Source organism: Cervus canadensis, chromosome 18 (genome assembly GCF_019320065.1).
Source record: "Cervus canadensis isolate Bull #8, Minnesota chromosome 18, ASM1932006v1, whole genome shotgun sequence".
In the NCBI taxonomy this organism is placed as follows: Eukaryota; Metazoa; Chordata; class Mammalia; order Artiodactyla; family Cervidae; genus Cervus; species Cervus canadensis.
In genome coordinates this window covers 5,114,313-5,131,479 of record NC_057403.1, presented here as the reverse complement: position 1 = coordinate 5,131,479, position 17,167 = coordinate 5,114,313, and the positions used below count along the sequence as shown (strand labels likewise).

General features: G+C 36.0%; 1 pseudogene; it reads left to right on the top strand.

The window, feature by feature from the left end:
- The first annotated feature begins 2,791 nt into the window (after nt 1–2,791).
- Nucleotides 2,792–3,415, top strand: LOC122421084 (annotated as a pseudogene).
- The last annotated feature ends 13,752 nt before the right edge of the window (nt 3,416–17,167 follow it).

The window sequence follows — 17,167 nt, the reverse complement described above, 5'->3', positions numbered from 1 at the left end:
TGGTTTTAGAAAAGGCAGAGGAATCAGAGATCAAATTGACAACATCCCCTGGATCATCGCAAAGCAAGAGAGTACCAGAAAAACATCTATTTCTGCTTTATTGACTATACCAAAGCCTTTGACTATGTGAATCACAATAAACTGTGGAAAATTCTGAAAGAGATGGGCATACCAGACCACCTGTCCTGCCTCTTGAGAAATCGGTATGCAGATCAGGAAGCAACAGTTAGAACTGGACATGGAACAACAAACTGGTTCCAAATAGGAAAAGGAGTATCTCAAGGCTGTATATTGTCACCCTGCTTATTTGACTTATATGCAGAGTACATCATGAGAAACACTGGGCTGGAGGAAGCACAAGCTAGAATCAAGATTGCCAGGAGAAATATCAATAACCTCAGATATGCAGATGACACCACCCTTATGGCAGAAAGCCAAGAAGAACTAAAAAGCCTCTTGATGAAAGTGAAAGAGGAGAGTGAAAAAGTTGGCTTAAATCTCAACATTCAGAAAACTACGATCATGGCATCTGGTCTCAAATCTCCATGGCAAATAGATGGGGAAACGGTGGAAACAGTGGCTGAGTATTTTTCTGGGCTCCAAAATCACTGCAGATGGTTACTGCAGCCATGAAATTAAAAGACACTTACTCCTTGGAAGGAAAGTTTTGACCAACCTAGACAGCATATTAAAAAGAAGAAATATCACTTTGCCAACAAAGGTCTGTTTAGTCAAGGCTGTGGTTTTTCCAGTGGTCATATAGGGATCTGAGAGTTGGACTATAAAGAAAGCTGAGCACTGAAGAATTGATGCTTTTGAACTGTGGTGTTGGAGAAGACTCTTGAGAGTCCCTTGAACTGCAAGGAGAACCAACCAGTCCATCCTAAAGGAGATCAGCCCTGGGTGTTCATTGGAGGAACTGATGTTGAAGCTGAAACTCCAATACTTTGGCCACCTGATGCAAATAGCTGACTCATTGAAAAGACAGTGATGCTGGGAAAGATTGAGGGCAGGAGGAGAAGGGGACGACAGAGGATGAGATGGTTGGATGGCATACTGACACAATGGACATGAGTTTGAGTAAACTCTAGGAGTTGGTGATGGGCAGAGAGGCCTGGCATGTTGCGGTTCATGGAGTTACAAACAGTCAGATACGACTGAGCGACTGAACTGAACTGAGCAGATGTTCTTAAGCAAAAATGTTGCAGGTAGAAGTGTACTAGAGGTTGACAAATCAGCATCAAGAATAGATCTTGAAACCATATTAATCAGCAAAAAATATTCTTTTAAATGTTGTTAATGTAAATTTAAAATATATTCACACAATTTAATAAATATACATTAAAAATTTTGGAATCACTGTCAAAAGAAGGAGAGAGAGATGTGAGGAGAGAGAAGAAAGGGAAACTGATCAAACCAGATAGGGAGCTTGCAGAGATCAATAACAACTATGACTAACTCATCCTTTTTTATCAATGCTCCCTTCCCAAAAATATTTTTTGAAAACTGGAAAGGTATATTTATCATAGATAATGTTAGTTCTAGTATGTGTTTCTATGTGTACTTATACTTACACATGCATATTTAGAAGAGTGGGATTGAAAACCCAATGAATTACCCTGGCTAAATGACAATTGCAAATAATCAATAATCAGTATTGATTAAAACTTTTTATCTCCTGGCTATGTAAGGCAGTCACTTGTGCTGACCATTAGTCCATGTTCCCCTGTTAAATAAACTAATGGTAGCCAGAGCTGATGCAGAGCCAAGACTAAACAGAAAAGGCAATAAGATAAATTAAGTGACTGAAGTCCAGTTTTCATGCTAATACGCTGGGCAAATACCTGAGACTGCAATGATATAAGAGGATAGACACAATAGACTTTATTATTCTGCATGGGAGTTTCTAAGAGGAGACAGGCACTGTCGAGCATTTACAATTCAATCATATAATGCATATTCCTGTGTGCTTGAACGTAGTATCTACTCAAGGTTTACAATCCCTTTCTTCTTTACCCAAATTCAGGGAGTTAGAGTCTGTCAGGTTTGAGTGGGAATTTGTTCAGTACCTGACAACTTTCTTGACTTCCTATCTACTCTATGGATGGGCTTTCCCAGGTGGTGCTAGAGGTAAATAACCCTCCTGCCCATGCAGGAGACATAAGAGATATGGGTTAAATCCCTGGGTCGGGAAGATCCCCTGGAGGTGGGCATAAGCCCCCACTTCAGTATTCCCGCCTGCAGATCCCATGGACAGAGAAGCCTGGAGGACAACAGTCCATAGGGTTGCTAAGTCAGACATGACTGAAGCGACTTTACACGCATGCATTACTGTATGAATAATTTTGTAAAAACATAACATTTTTCCTGGTGAATATATTTCCTCAGATATATAATTGCTAAAGTGAAATCCTCATGAATGTCTCAGCTAGTTATAAGTAACCATAGAATGAAAAAAAAAAATGATAAAAATGGCTATACATTTTCAGAAATAGCTTTTCCACACATGAAAATTATATGTGTATACAGTTAAATAAGCAGATAATTCCTCTCAGTTCATTTGATTACTCTATTTTTTGGCTTTGGATAATAGTTTAGGTGTGGCATTTTCAAACAGAAAGGAATACATGAAGTTTAAATATTAGTTAATTTCTTTGGACCCACACAATTTCAATTTATAGTGCTGGAGATAGTCACATGCAGAACACATTCTTAAACTTATCATACCCAAATTTTAGAATATTTTCAATCACTTAAAAAAAAGTGGTTTCAGCCTAGGAAACTGCTAAAGATGGCAGGAGGGCAGGTCCTGGTGCTAGATGGCTGAGATCATCTCCTGAGCCACCGGCAGCCGTCGTGGTTCTTCCAGGTCAGTGAGAAGGCTGTGTTTGTGTGCTATGAGGGCATCAACATTTTGTCAGTGTCTACAGAAATAAGTTGAAGTATCTGGCCTTCCTCCACAAATAATGAACACCAACCCCTCTTGTGGACCCTACCACTTCTGAGTCCCAGCCGTGGGGGACATGCTGCTCTACACGACCAAGCAAGGCCAGGATGCCCTGGACCACCTCAAGATGTTTGCTGGGATCCCGCCACCCTATGACAAGAAAAAGCGAATGGTGGTTCCTGCTGCCCTCAAGGTTTTGTGTCTAAAGCCTACACAGAAGTGTGCCTACCTATGCCGCCCAGCTCATGAAGTTGGTTGGAAGTACCAGCTGGTAACAATCACCCTAGAGGAAAAGAGAAAGGAAAAGGCCATGATCCATCATCAGAAAAAGCAGCTTATGAGGCTGCGGAAGCAGGCCGAAAAGAATATAGAGAAGAAAACTGACAAATTCACAGAGGTCCTTAAGACCCACAGTTTCCTAGTCTGAGCCCAATAAAATTGACCATTTATTCCTCAAAAAAATAAAACAAAAAATGGATTTAGAGGAATGTCTGTTATTGTGCTTTCATACATTTGAAATTTTCTAGTATCCAGATCCTCAATTAAGATTCCAAACAATGATTTGGTACTTTTTCCAACCTCAGAACAGTATTGAGCACTAATATGAAATTACTGGGCATCAAATTTTAATAAATAAAAATAATAATTTCTACAAATGAAGCCATTTTTCTACCAATCAAATTTCTAAGAAATATTGATTATGGTTACATGCTACCTTTACCTTAAAGTTGCTCTAAAAATAACATACTTGATAGTTGCACTTTTGATTTAAACTAGACTGATATAATATATAATCTATTAATAGCTCAATTAAGGAGGAATGGTTGTTTGGACATATTTTACTTCAAGTTTCATTCTGTTACTAGTTGCGTTGTGTGAGAGTCTACTGCACACACTATCCTCGTACCAAGACAAAGATCAGAACACTGTCAGTTTCTTAAGAACTCTGAAGCATACAAGTATAATACAGTATTAAAAATTGTGCATTCTAGTCCACAGAAAGTTACTTCTTCCTGCAGCAGCAGTAACACGGAGCAGGAGAAAAAGTGCCACTTCAGTTACAATTAAACCAGGTTTCCATGCGTAGCTTAACATTAAGCAGACCCATGTGTGGATTCTGCAAAGAAAGCAAAAAAGTGACTGTGAAATATGCTGATTTGACTGCAAAGTAGTTGGATCAATTTTCACGTGCACAACAGCTTGCTGTTGGTTAAGAATTTAGACTTGTAGCTCCTCCACAAGTACTTATCTTGTGGCTCATCTACCAGGGAAGAAATATCTCAGATTGTGAAATTTAGCCAGGCTCTGGTTCACAGAGGCTGCTTAACCTTCTTATGACTCAGAGTTCTCATCTGTGAAAAATGCCTCATGTGATGATCCTCAGAATTAAATAAGACAGACCTCAGAAAAACCTAGAAGAGAGCTCTTCATGTGAACCTTCAACAAATGTTAGCAATTATTTTTCAATACAGTATTTAAAATAAATAAGAGTCTAGAATTTGCAGATAAACTTGGAGTGCACTGGAGATAAGTTTGCAAATTTCTTCAGTGCCAAGCACATAGTAATAATAATAATTATAAATCTCCTCTATTACAATCTCCCTTTGATTTCAGTCCTTATATAGTACATGCTAACCCTGATAAAATAAAAAGAAACCTAAATTAATTTTGAGGTTGTTATACTGTAGTAAATGAGCAAAGAAGCTATATTTGTCCTAAACTGACAGTGATTACACCTATTTCTCTGAGTTTGTAAACTGATACCTAATATCTGTAGCTTAGTTTAGAATATACCATTATTAGATATTCCAGGATATGGGACTTACCTGGTGGTCTAGTGGTTAAGACTTTGTACTACCACTTCAAAGGGCAAGGGTTCCATTCCTGGTCAGAAACTAAGATCCCACATATCAGGTTGTATCCAAATTAAAAGGAAAAACAAAAAAACAAAAGCAAAACCAACAGTGCACAATAGTACATATTCCAGGATAGTTCCCTATTTAGATAGACAAATTAATACTGTGTTTTATTTTGAATATAAAAGCATTCAATTATTTAGGTAGGAAACATTTGACTAATGTCTGTGAGGGATGCCAAATAAATATATCAATTTTAGAAGCAACCGATTTTTATTTTGAAAGAATTCCTGTTACTATTTGAGCTGCCCTTTTGATAGAAACTCAATGTTATCTCTCGTATTAGTCATAGTTGCCTTAATATTTCATCTTATCTTTTTAAAGTACAAGATTCTAAATATATAGATCTTGACTTATTTATTCTTTATATATCCAGGGCCAGAATAAAGTATACCCAAGTACTCAGTACTTATTTGGTGAATGAAGAATGAGAGCTAATGTCAGATACACCACGATGCCCCACCCAGCACTCTGCTCAGCACTTTACACTTTGTATATCAGAGAAAATGTTGGGAAATTAATGGATATCAGTATGTCAGAGAGATAACATAAGATGCTTTCATTAGAAACTGTGACACAATTTTTACTAAAGTGCTAACAAATATCACAGAATCAGTAACATGAAAATATGCTATGAAAAAAAAATATGACCTGTTAGACAGACTCTCAGTATTCTAATGAAATATACATTTATAATCTTGGCAAAGGGCAAAATGTCTTCACACAGGAGCCCTAGAGTATATAATCCAACTAGCGTGAAAATGCAGAGTTATATGGCAATATGTTGAAACAAATGTTATGACCAATCAGCTAAACTAAAGTTTGTAGTCAGTAGTAAAACTTATATAGAGCTGTCATACATTTATTAATATAAAGGAAGCTACTACACAGATATTTCCTGAATGAATTAACAAATTAAACAATAAATAATTGTTTCATGAATGCATAATTATTAGGTTATCTAGGTGAGTAACTAAGAGAGAATTCCAAAACCCCAAAGTACTCAGAAAAGTTTAGTTGCTTGTTTAAGCTCTTAAAAAAAAAAATCAAGATTCATCGCCTGAATTTAAGGCTGAAGGTTCTTCTACCTGATACTCTTGAATCTTGTAAGAGTTGTTCATTGCCCAAGAGAACTTAGCATCATTGGCCATAAAACTATTTCCTTAGTGTTAAAATCTTACTAAGGTTTTGAATAATGGTATTGCTCTAGTAATCATGAAGCAACATTCTCCTTGGAGTCAGTCAGGTGTTTCCATTAGCAAAAATCAGTGGCAAGGCACTACTCCCCTGGAGTGGCATTTGCTGCAATCATTTTATGCTTTAACAATACAACTTGCATTTTATAACTTTATATTCCCCCACTCCCCACATTTTTTTCCTGACTTTGGAAATGTCTTTAAATTTATTGCCAAACAAAAATTATTCCAGTGAGAAATAGCTATTGTTAATTTTTTAAAAAAGCTAAAGAGAGAGGGGAAAGAGACATTATACCTTATCATTTTTATTGCAGAATGAATAAAGGCATTTTCAAAGAACTTTAAAATGAAGAGATATGGAGTCTGGCTCAAGATAGTAGAGCAGAAAGACCGAGTTTATCTCCTTCAGTGGACACACCAAAACGACAACTCCATGTAGAACAGCTGTCTCTTGAGAGTGACCTGAAGATTAGCAGAACACATTCCCTAGAACGAAGGATATATGAATGAGAACGACATCGAGATGAATAGGAGAGGTGGAGATGTGCTCTAGTCAGACCCACACGCCCTGTGTGACAAACCCTAAGAAGGAGGCACAGCACACAGCAGCGCAGCCGCTATGGAAAAGAGTAGGGAGGTGCTCAAATAATTAATAATGGTACGATCATATGGTCCAGAAATTTCAGTTATGGATATTTTCCCAAAGAAAACAAAAACAATAACCTGAAAAGATATATACAGCCCTATGTTATCACAGCATCATTCACAATAGCCAAGATATTATAATAAAACAACCTAAGTGTCCATCAATAGATGAATTGATAAAGAAGATGTGGTATATTTATAATGGCATGTTACTCAACCATATAAAAGAGTGAAAGCTTGCCAACTGTAACAAGATGGATGGACCTAGTATTATGGGATTGGTATTATGCTAGGTGAAATTAGACAAAAAAGACAAAGGCTTCATGATTTCACTTTACATGCAAAGTCTAAAAAACAAAATAACAAACAAAGCAAAACAAAAACACTCATAGTTACAGAGATACAGTAAGGTTGGGTAAAATAGATGAAGGGGATTAAGATCAAGGTACAAGTTTCAAGTTATAACATAAGTCTTGGGGATATAATGTACAGCATAGAAAATAAATAATATTGTCACAACTTTGTATGATGATAGATGGTTACTAGAATTACCATGGTGGTAAATTTGTAATGTATATAAATGTTCAATCACCATGTAATACAGCTGAAACATATAATATTGTATGTCAACTGTACTTCAATAAAAAAAGAAAAAGGAAAAATGTAGAGATGTATAATATTTATGAGTTTTCAGAACTTGGATTAAGAAAATACTCCTTTTGTGCTAGAGAAGAGTAATTAAAACACAACTTTGAAAATTTCTCTTGCACTCTTCACCACTCTTAAAGAATTAAGGATATGTATCCATGCCAGGGCAGACTAAAAGCCTTATAAATCACAGGATACACAGTTTTTTTAGTCTTTTTCTCTATTTGTACATAAACTGAGTATGCGTGCATGCTAAGTCACTTCAGTCATGTCTGACTCTTTGTGACCCCCTGGACTGCAGCCTACCAGGTTCCTCTGTCCATGGGATTTTCCAGGCAAGTGTAGTGGAGTGGGTTGCCATGCCCTCCTCCAGGGGATCATCCCCACCCAGGGATCGAACCTGCATTTCTTAGATGAAACATGCGTTTCATCAGCAGGCATGTGGGTTCTTTACCACTAGTGCCACCTAGGAAAGTGAATATAAATCAGTATAAACTGAAGTTAGGAAAACACACAGATAATGATAAAGAGCATAATGAAACTGTTACCTCATAATCTTGACATTGGCTTACTTCCAGACGATCCCCAAAACTTTATCTAAGGGTTGTGGTTGCTTAAATTGTTTAATGAAATAATTTTATATAGATTTGGGAAATAAGTTGACTGCAAGGCAAGAATAATGTGTTAATTCACAACATATTATAGTGCAAAGGCTAACTAATTTCCATATGACTGTCTCACTAATACTTATGATTAGTGTTCTGAATTTCACAAGTGTCACTAACCACACGCTTATCCATTCAGTATGTGATAATATCTCTGATCATTTTGCATAAATACACATGAATTAGCTTTGACTATGTAATTATAATAGGAATCACTCCAGTGTTCTTGCCTGGAGAATCCCAGGGACTGGGGAGCCTGGTGGGCAGCCGTCTATGGGGTCGCACAGAGTCAGACATGACTGAAGCGACTTAGCAGCAGCAGCAGTACCTACATTTATTCATTTTTCTGCCTTTGTTGCACATAATGGCTTCTATTTGATCCCTATATGAGTTCCTTATATAAGTAAATCTTCACCCATGGAGACAGGGCCTTTTAAGAGTCAAACTTACTAATGGCTAAAATGCCTCTGCCAATAAAAAAACTTATTCGAAGTTGATCTAAATCAATGAGTCAAGTCACTGTGACTTTTTTAAATGTCAATTTTATTTAGACTTGTAGAAAAAAATTAGAATGCATAACTTCAGCCACATAAAACTGGCAACAAGATCTGCTTTATTCATAACAACTGCCTTTTCTTTTTCCATAGCTCCTAATTTTTGTTTTGTATCTCCTAAACTACGCATCAAATATATTTATGCTATAGAATTCTGAAAGCTATTAAATAATAGCAGCTAATGTTTATGATTATGTGGTAAATTACAATTCTAAGAAGTTGTGCGTGCCCTTTTGAATCTCACAATAAGGCTGTGAGGTGGCTATCACAATTAACACTTTGTGCACATGAAGTAACTGGGGCTAAAGGAGGTTTAGTAAACCAGTAAATGATGGCACAATGATACAAAACCCTCATGTTTGGGTGGTGATATGATGAAGGACCTGCAAAATACAGTAACTAATAAATAAAACCTCAATATGTGAGTAGATGTTTGATTATATTCTTCTTGTTATATAAATGATATTTTCTAATTTACATAAATTCATCAGTTTATATCAATATGAAGTAAATATTAATGTCTAGTATTATTCAGAGGACTATATTTTACTCAACATGTATGTACACAATAAATTTTTTTTTGCTTTAATTAGCCTAGTATTGCCAGTGAAGGAGATGATAATCCCAAAACACTAAAAATAGTCACTAAGAAATAATTAGTAGAAAACTGATTCTGAAATTAAAAGCATCTGCTGAATAAATAATATAAATTACTCTGAATAGTTCAGGATAGAAAAGACTTTGATTTGGGGGTTAATGGGAGCCATAACATATTCAACTTTAAAAAATTTCTTTGGTGCTACTGAGACTCCTTGCTTTTGCAAAATGACATCTTATTTCAATGGATATAAGTTATTGAATAACTGTTTCTCTCGTATAAGAATTTTTTTTCACAAAGTATTTTTAGGAAATCTGAGTTAGGCATGAACAACTATGATGTCTGAAAAACAAAGAGCTGGTGGTATAGTGATGAGCAGCTGCCTTCCATAGAGTTGTTTTATAAGTGGATGGGCCATTATTAGATTTTTTTTAATGGAAAAGGAAAGGGAAAGTAGATACTATATCAACAAATCACTATATATTATATAAAATATATCTTATTATTTATATATACACATATATATGTCATGCTTCTTTTCCAACCTCAGAGCAGCACCAAAAGTTGCATTATATTAATTTTAACAATTAAAATATTTTTCATCCATTTAACAATTAAAATAAATAAAAAGATAGTGGATGATCATTTAAACCCAGGATACCAAATTCCATGCTCTTCCTAGATACCACAGAAAAGGTTTTCAATAGAAGTGCTATATTAAATGCTTCTTATGCTTCTTAAGTCACCACTGACTCTGACTATCTACAGCTATCCAGTAGATCAGGCTTTAATTGGATAATAATTAAAACAATTTATATTATCACCAATATTTTCAATGAATTTCTTGAGAAGTCTAATCACAGTAGTTGCATAAAGATGGAGGAGTTTTAGACATTCCCATCGAGCAAGCCTCATCTACATTAACTTTTATTCAGTCAGCATCTACTTTGCAATGACTGGCTATCTTCCTTCTTTCCCATTCCGAGATGTGGTATATTCATACAATGGAATATTGCTCAGCCATAAAAATGAATGAAATAATGCCATTTGCAGCAACATAGATGGACACAGATATTTTCATACTAAATGTAGTAAGTCAGACAGAGAAAGACAAATATTAAATGATATTGCTTAAATGTGGAAACTTAAAAAAAAGATACAAATGAAATTATATATAAAACAGAAATAGACCCACAAACACAGAAAACAAACATATGATTACCAAAGATGAAAGTGGAGGAGGAATAAATCAGAAGCTTGAGAGCAACATATAAAGAAGCATTTAATAAATCAGGAGTTTGGGAGTAACTGCTATATGGAAAATAGATAACCAAGAAGGACTTACTGCATAGCACAAACATGTATACTCAATATTTCATAATAACCTATAAGGGAAAAATCTGGAGAATAATTGATATGTATATATGTATAACTGAATAACTCTGCTGTACACCTAAAACTAACCCAACTTTGTACATCAACTATGCGTCAATAAAAAAGTATACTGCTTCAGAAGTTACGAAGTTGACCTCTTTGTGAAATGCAATTAAACAGATGTCCTCCGTTCTGACTTTCTTTAACTTCTCCACAGAATTTAACATTACTGACACCCTCTTCTTTGAAACTCTCATAGGCATTGCCCTGAAGATGGTCACCTTAAATTGGATTATTTATAATGTAAAGGATATCTGATATGATTGTTTTAAAAATGCCATATCAATGGTGTTCTCGTCCCTTCTCTACTTCATTTGTTCTGACTTTGAAAAGCTAATTAACATCTTTCAGGCTTGGTTTTCTCTTTGGAAAATGTGAACAAAAGTGGTGCTTTGATTATAAGGTTGTTGCAAAGAATAAACAAAATACCAAATATTAAATGTTCTATACATAGACTGGCTTATTGTCTTTTGCATATAGTAACAATTTTTATTTTTATTTTTTTAGTAAAAAGGGATAGATTGAAAAAAAGAACTTTAAATCCCTTGACACTGAAATGGAATGAGATGGAAGGTAGGTAGCTAGGTTCTCTGTGAGGTAACATGTGAGGTAACAATGTCTGGTACATTATAGGCCCACAGAAATGTTATACATTTACACAAGAGATAAGATCTGAGGCACTCTTTCTGGACTTGTTGACTCTATATGAGTAGAGATGAGAGGTGTAGCATTTGGGTGGCAAATCACTGTTTTTATGGAGTCTCCTATATTCTGTTGAACATAAAGATTTAGTCTCAAAAAGCACTTCCACTTTAAGCCTCCAACTAAGTTTGATATAATGAGGTGTGATTTTTTAAAATATTATGTTCATATTTCATTCAACAATTTGTGTTGCAGCATGTTTGCTGTCAGTTTATTGTAATTTAAAGGTACAAGACGACTTCTTTTATGAGTGAAAAGATTCATAATTCTTAACTGCTATTATCACAGCAAATCATTCTAAATGAAACCTGGAAATATTTATTGATACAAAATAGATATAATCATAAGATTTTGTGATGTTATACTGAATAGATGCCTACTTGAGAATATTTAGCTAGTCTGATTTATCTGTCCCATCTTTCTCATTCTATGTCACTGTCTTAACTCAAATGCTTATTGTTTCTCACTTACTGAATGGCAACTAACCCTCAATTCTTCTCATCATCTCCTTTTTTCACCATGCATGACGTTACTTTTCCTTAAGCATAGTGCCAATCAATTCAGTCTTTGTGTTGAAAATATAACTTGTCTACTGTTTCAAATACTCCCTTTGCCATTCTAGACTTCACAAATTATAACCAACAGCTCTACTATCTCATCTTATTTTTTCACTGAACTCCAATACAGACTCTAATCTAGATCCATTTTGTCCAATACAGTGGCCACTAGCCACACACGTGGTTATAAAGCATTTTGCACATGTCTCATCTGAGTTGAGATGTGGTATGATTACAAAGTATACACACCATTTTTGTAACTTGGTACAAAAATATTTAATATGTCTACATCATTTTACACTGATTACATGTTAAAGTGTTAATATTTTTAATCTATTGGGCTAGACAAAAATATCATTAACATTAATTTCACCTGTTTTTCATTTTTTGATGGGGCTACTGGAAATCTAAAATTGCTTATGCAGGCCATATTCCATTTAATTTGGACAGAGATTCTTCAGAGAAGGATGAATGTAAATCAGATATGTCATTTTTGTTCCTACTTTGAGTCTTATATAGTTTCTCTACGTATTGAATAAATATCTGTTAAGTGCCTACCAGTTGTCAGGCATGTTTCTCAAAACTGAAAATACTGACGTGATCAAGATTGAAAAGGTCTGCCTCTCTTAGACCTTAACTTTCATGGAATATAGGGAAAATAAAACAAGAAAACAAACACAATTTCAAAGTGTGATACATGGCAAAGTGTGAATGGATGATATACGTGAGATACTTACTACCTGGAGATTATGATTATTTTATAGTTTCACCAAAGAAATCTGTATGAACAGGTGACATTTGAATGGAGATGAGGAGAGTGGGAGAGTGCCAGTATCTTCATAGTTTGCATTCATAGGTAACAGGAAAACATCTGGTTTTTCATGTGTGTGTATACACCATCAAGTAAGGTTTTACTCCAAGACTGAGGCTCTGTGTTTGATATTACGAGAGGGGAAGTCTGATCTGGAAATTTATTCTATGTAACAAAAAAAGAACCGAGGTAATAAGAACTAACCTAAAAATGAAATTAGGTCTGCAGATCTTTAATAAACCATTCCCTGATTATCTTATATGTGGATGGAAATGTTAAGATTGCATTTTTTTATTCACCTGGAATTTAGCCAATTATTTTTCTTTTAAATCAGTTTACATCTGGGCAAAAGGTTAAATCTTGAAACATCTGTGAAGGCAGGTGTTCTGTTTCTGCTTTCCAAAGGATGCACAAATCAACAAAGGATCCAGACCAACAGATGGTGTAAATTATAAGAAATTCTAGAAGTAGCATGTGCAGGTAAAGTTGGTGTACTCACATCTGTAACAGGCGATCGCAGATATGCCCCTGAGTGACTTTTTCCATTACTCCGACAATTGTCAGATTCCTCTCAAGGGCAAATTCCAATGACACTGGTTTTTCATGACATGGAGAATTATTGCTGCCATCCAAAAAGGAACTCCTGTATTGAATTGTGGGACAGAACTTTCTGGGCAATTAGTTCTACTTTTCCCAAAGAATGAAAGGTGAGCCACAGAACATTTTGAAATATTATCACATTTTTAATATATTATGGAATTCATTCATGACACAAGGATTTGCTTTAAACTGTTTTGCTAATCTAAATGCATTCCTTTTATAAAATAAAAAATAATTATTATTCATGCTTTAGTGCAACTTACTAGTCATATTTTATTAGGATAAACATTTTAGAGTGTTACTAAAATCAACACACTTCATTAATATAGCAAATCTTAAGTGTCTCTGTGTGTCAGACTCTATGCTAGATGATAGAGATTCAATTTTATGAGAGGCATGCCCTTGAAGAAATAGAAAGAGGGGAGTCTACAGTATCAAAAGCATAACAAATTGATTATAACATGAAGCAGGAACATTCTTATAAAAATACCATGGGTAAAGTTTTATGGAAATATAGAGAGAACATTTATTCATTTTGCGTGGGACAGTCAGTGAAAACTTTATGAGGGAGGAGGTAACAAATGAGTTTACTCTGATAAATTAGTAAGAGTTTACTAAGAAAGACACATAAGGGCATCCCAAGACAGCACTGATAGATTGCTAGCTCTAAGATTGTTTAAAATCAAAACACAACAACAATGATGAATAAATCCACATGGGTTGTTTTGTGAGACTGCTAGACAAGTTGTTTGATGTATAGTGATAAGAAACTTGAATGAAAGAGCAAATGAGGCCAAATTGTTAAAGTTGGTTTAGTATTTACTGCAAGTTAGTGCTCCCTGGACACTTTTAGTAGCTATAGTCCTTTGGAACCTAGGGAAATATGGCATTCCTATTTACCTTCCACAAGGAAAACTGTGGAAGTTGTTCAGTCGTGTCCGACTCTTTGAGACCCCATGGACCGTAGCCCTCCAGGCTCCTCTGTCCATGGTATGTTCCACAGAAGAACACTGGAATAGGTTGCCATTCCCCTGTCCAGGGGATCAGTTGTAAGATATGCTATTAATTGCTCAATATGAATAATGGCATGAGGGTCATATGTTATGATGCCCAAATATTATTCAGTTAAGGATCATTTCACCAAGATTTGATAAATAGTGATATATTAGCCCCAGCCTTCTTCAAATTATGCACCCCTTTCTTTCCCTTAAAGTTTAAAGAACAAAACGAACAGAATATATTTTCAACTGTCCTTATCTAGGAACCAGGTGTCAGCCTCTGATTGTCTGAATTCTTTGTGAATCTGCTATGTAAATAAGTCAATGGTGGCCTCTGTGTGTTGGTCCCAGCCTACTTATTTCTTCACTGCAGATCGAGATCCATTAGTTCAAAAGCCTGCAGGTAAAAAACTCAAATTTTTACATATCAAATATTTAAAAACCAACCCAAATAAGCAAATTTTAAACTATTTAGAGTTTGCTTGTTTTGCGTCCCTCACCCAGCATTGTTAGCCACCAATAAGATAGTCTTGTAATTAGAGGACACCAAATCATTCCTACCCTTAGAGCTGTCTGGCACAGACTCCTTGCCTTGCAGCTGAGCAATATCATCTTGACATATAAATCCTATCTCCTGTTTCCCTCTCCTCCAGGAGTTCCATTATTGGTTCCCCATCCTGGCGTCCTCATCATAGGCTTCTTGATAGTCTTATGCTCTAAGGGACTTTCTTTCTCATTCTTTTGTATCCAAGCATCACTCAATAAAGCTTGCTACATTTTACTATCTCTTGCAGTCCTATCATTTTACTTGACCAGCCCCTAAATCCCTAGAATATCCTGCATAATCTAAGACTTTAACCCACCACGAGTACCATGAGTTCAGCATTGAACTTGGAAGAGCCCAAGTTCTTTCAGTGTTACTTCTCAGTAGAATGAGATTTTTATGAAAGGTCTGTGGAAGGTAACAGTGGTATTATAAGGGAACTGAGAAAGTAACAAAAGGGACAGTTTACTGCAAAATGTATCTAAGAATAGCTGCTGTTGTTGAATTTTGACATTTTCTTCCCCTTTTATTTATCTTTTAATATTAAGTATTTTATCATTAATATTGTCAAGCAGCACTATTATATACAGGTGTGTATAAACATTTGCTTGGTCAACAGTGAGTAAGAAGGACAGACTGGAGAAGGAGTTAGACCTTAAGGCTGACTGCATCTGTGGACATAAAGAAATGTGAAGAGGACTGTAGCTGCAACCAATAGAATAATAGTTCTGGGATCAAACCAGGATGAAACAGGCAAAAACTTTTTAACTTCCAAATCTTATTTACTGGCACAAGTCCTTTTGAGTCAATCCTAAAGGAAGGTCACCTCAGAAGAGTAATTTAATTCAATATCTTAAGTCTGGGATTGATCCTAGGCTAACAATCTAAAGAATATTTGATTTCTTTTAAACACTATCACAATAACATCTTACTATTGGCTCAGATAGTATATAATCCATCTGCAATGCAGCAGACCTGGGTTTGATCCTCTGGAGGAGGGCATGGCAATCCACTCCATATTCTTGCTTGGAAAATTGCATGGACAGGGGAGCCTGGCAGGTTACAATCCATGGGGTTTGTAACCCCCAAAGAGTCAGACACGACTGAGTGACTAAGCACAGCACAGCACACCTGGATGCCTGAAGAGTTTGAAGGAAGCTGTGAGTAACTGACAAATGGAATGAACCCAAGTGGGGCTTTCTAGCTTTCTCTACATGGATGCACTGAGCTGACAAATCCCAATGCTGCTGCTGCTGCTAAGTCACTTCAGTCGTGTCCAGCTCTGTGCGGCCCCACAGACGGCAGCCCACCAGGCTCCCCCGTCCCTGGGATTCTCCAGGCAAGAACACTGGAGTGGGTTGCCATTTCCTTCTCCAACGCGTTAAAGTGAAAAGTGAAAGTGACGTCGCTCAGTCGTGTCCGAATCTTAGCCACCCCATGGACTGTAGCCTACCAGGCTCCCCCATCCATGGGATTTTCCAGGCAAGAGTACTGGAGTGGGGTGCCATTGCCTTCTCCACAAATACAGGGGTCCAAATTAATTCAGTGTTTCTAAATCCCCAGCTGAGTTATGTATAGGGAAAACAAAGGCATTTTCCTTGACACAGGTGACTCTCAAAGGTCCTGATAAATCTACAAGGTTGATCGTCACTATTTTTTTTTTCTTTTGAACCCGTTGCATTTACATCACTAATCATTTTTACCAATGGGGATTTATTTCTTTCGCAAGATGGTTCACAGGTGACAGAGTTATATAATAACAGGATTCAAACTTTTTGGCCTTCTAAATTCAAACGCTGTTTTCAGAAGAAGCACAAGGTACAAATTCCTGCCAGTATCTTCCGTTACAGCAAGCCAAAGGGGCCTCTTGCTCCTGATTGCATAAATTGAAGAAATCCACCCAAAAGTTTAACATACAGTGGCCCAATTGGGGGGAAAAAAAAAGCTTACATCAGTTTGGACTGTTTCCTTGACTCTTTCCCTGTCTGCACTTCTCTTTTTCTCTGGCTTCTTAGCTCTTGTCAATTCTTCCTCCATAAAATATAGCTAACCGTCTCTCCACATGTTGTTCTGGATGTCAATTTCCCTCTAATTGTGAGACAGTCCTCTGGCTGTTTTATATCCTGTTCTATGGTGAAAATCACTCTCTCAAGCCTTTAATAAAAGCAGATCTGTAACATAAAAAAAGTAACATATACAAATAAATGGAAAGGAAGGGAACAAGGAAGAATAAAGGGAAGAGAAGAGGGAAGATGCCTAGAGGTATGCACATAATTTGAAAATATTGTGAGCAACTGAACCACTTTATTGATTTAGGGTTAGTTTATATATACATATATATATATTTATAAA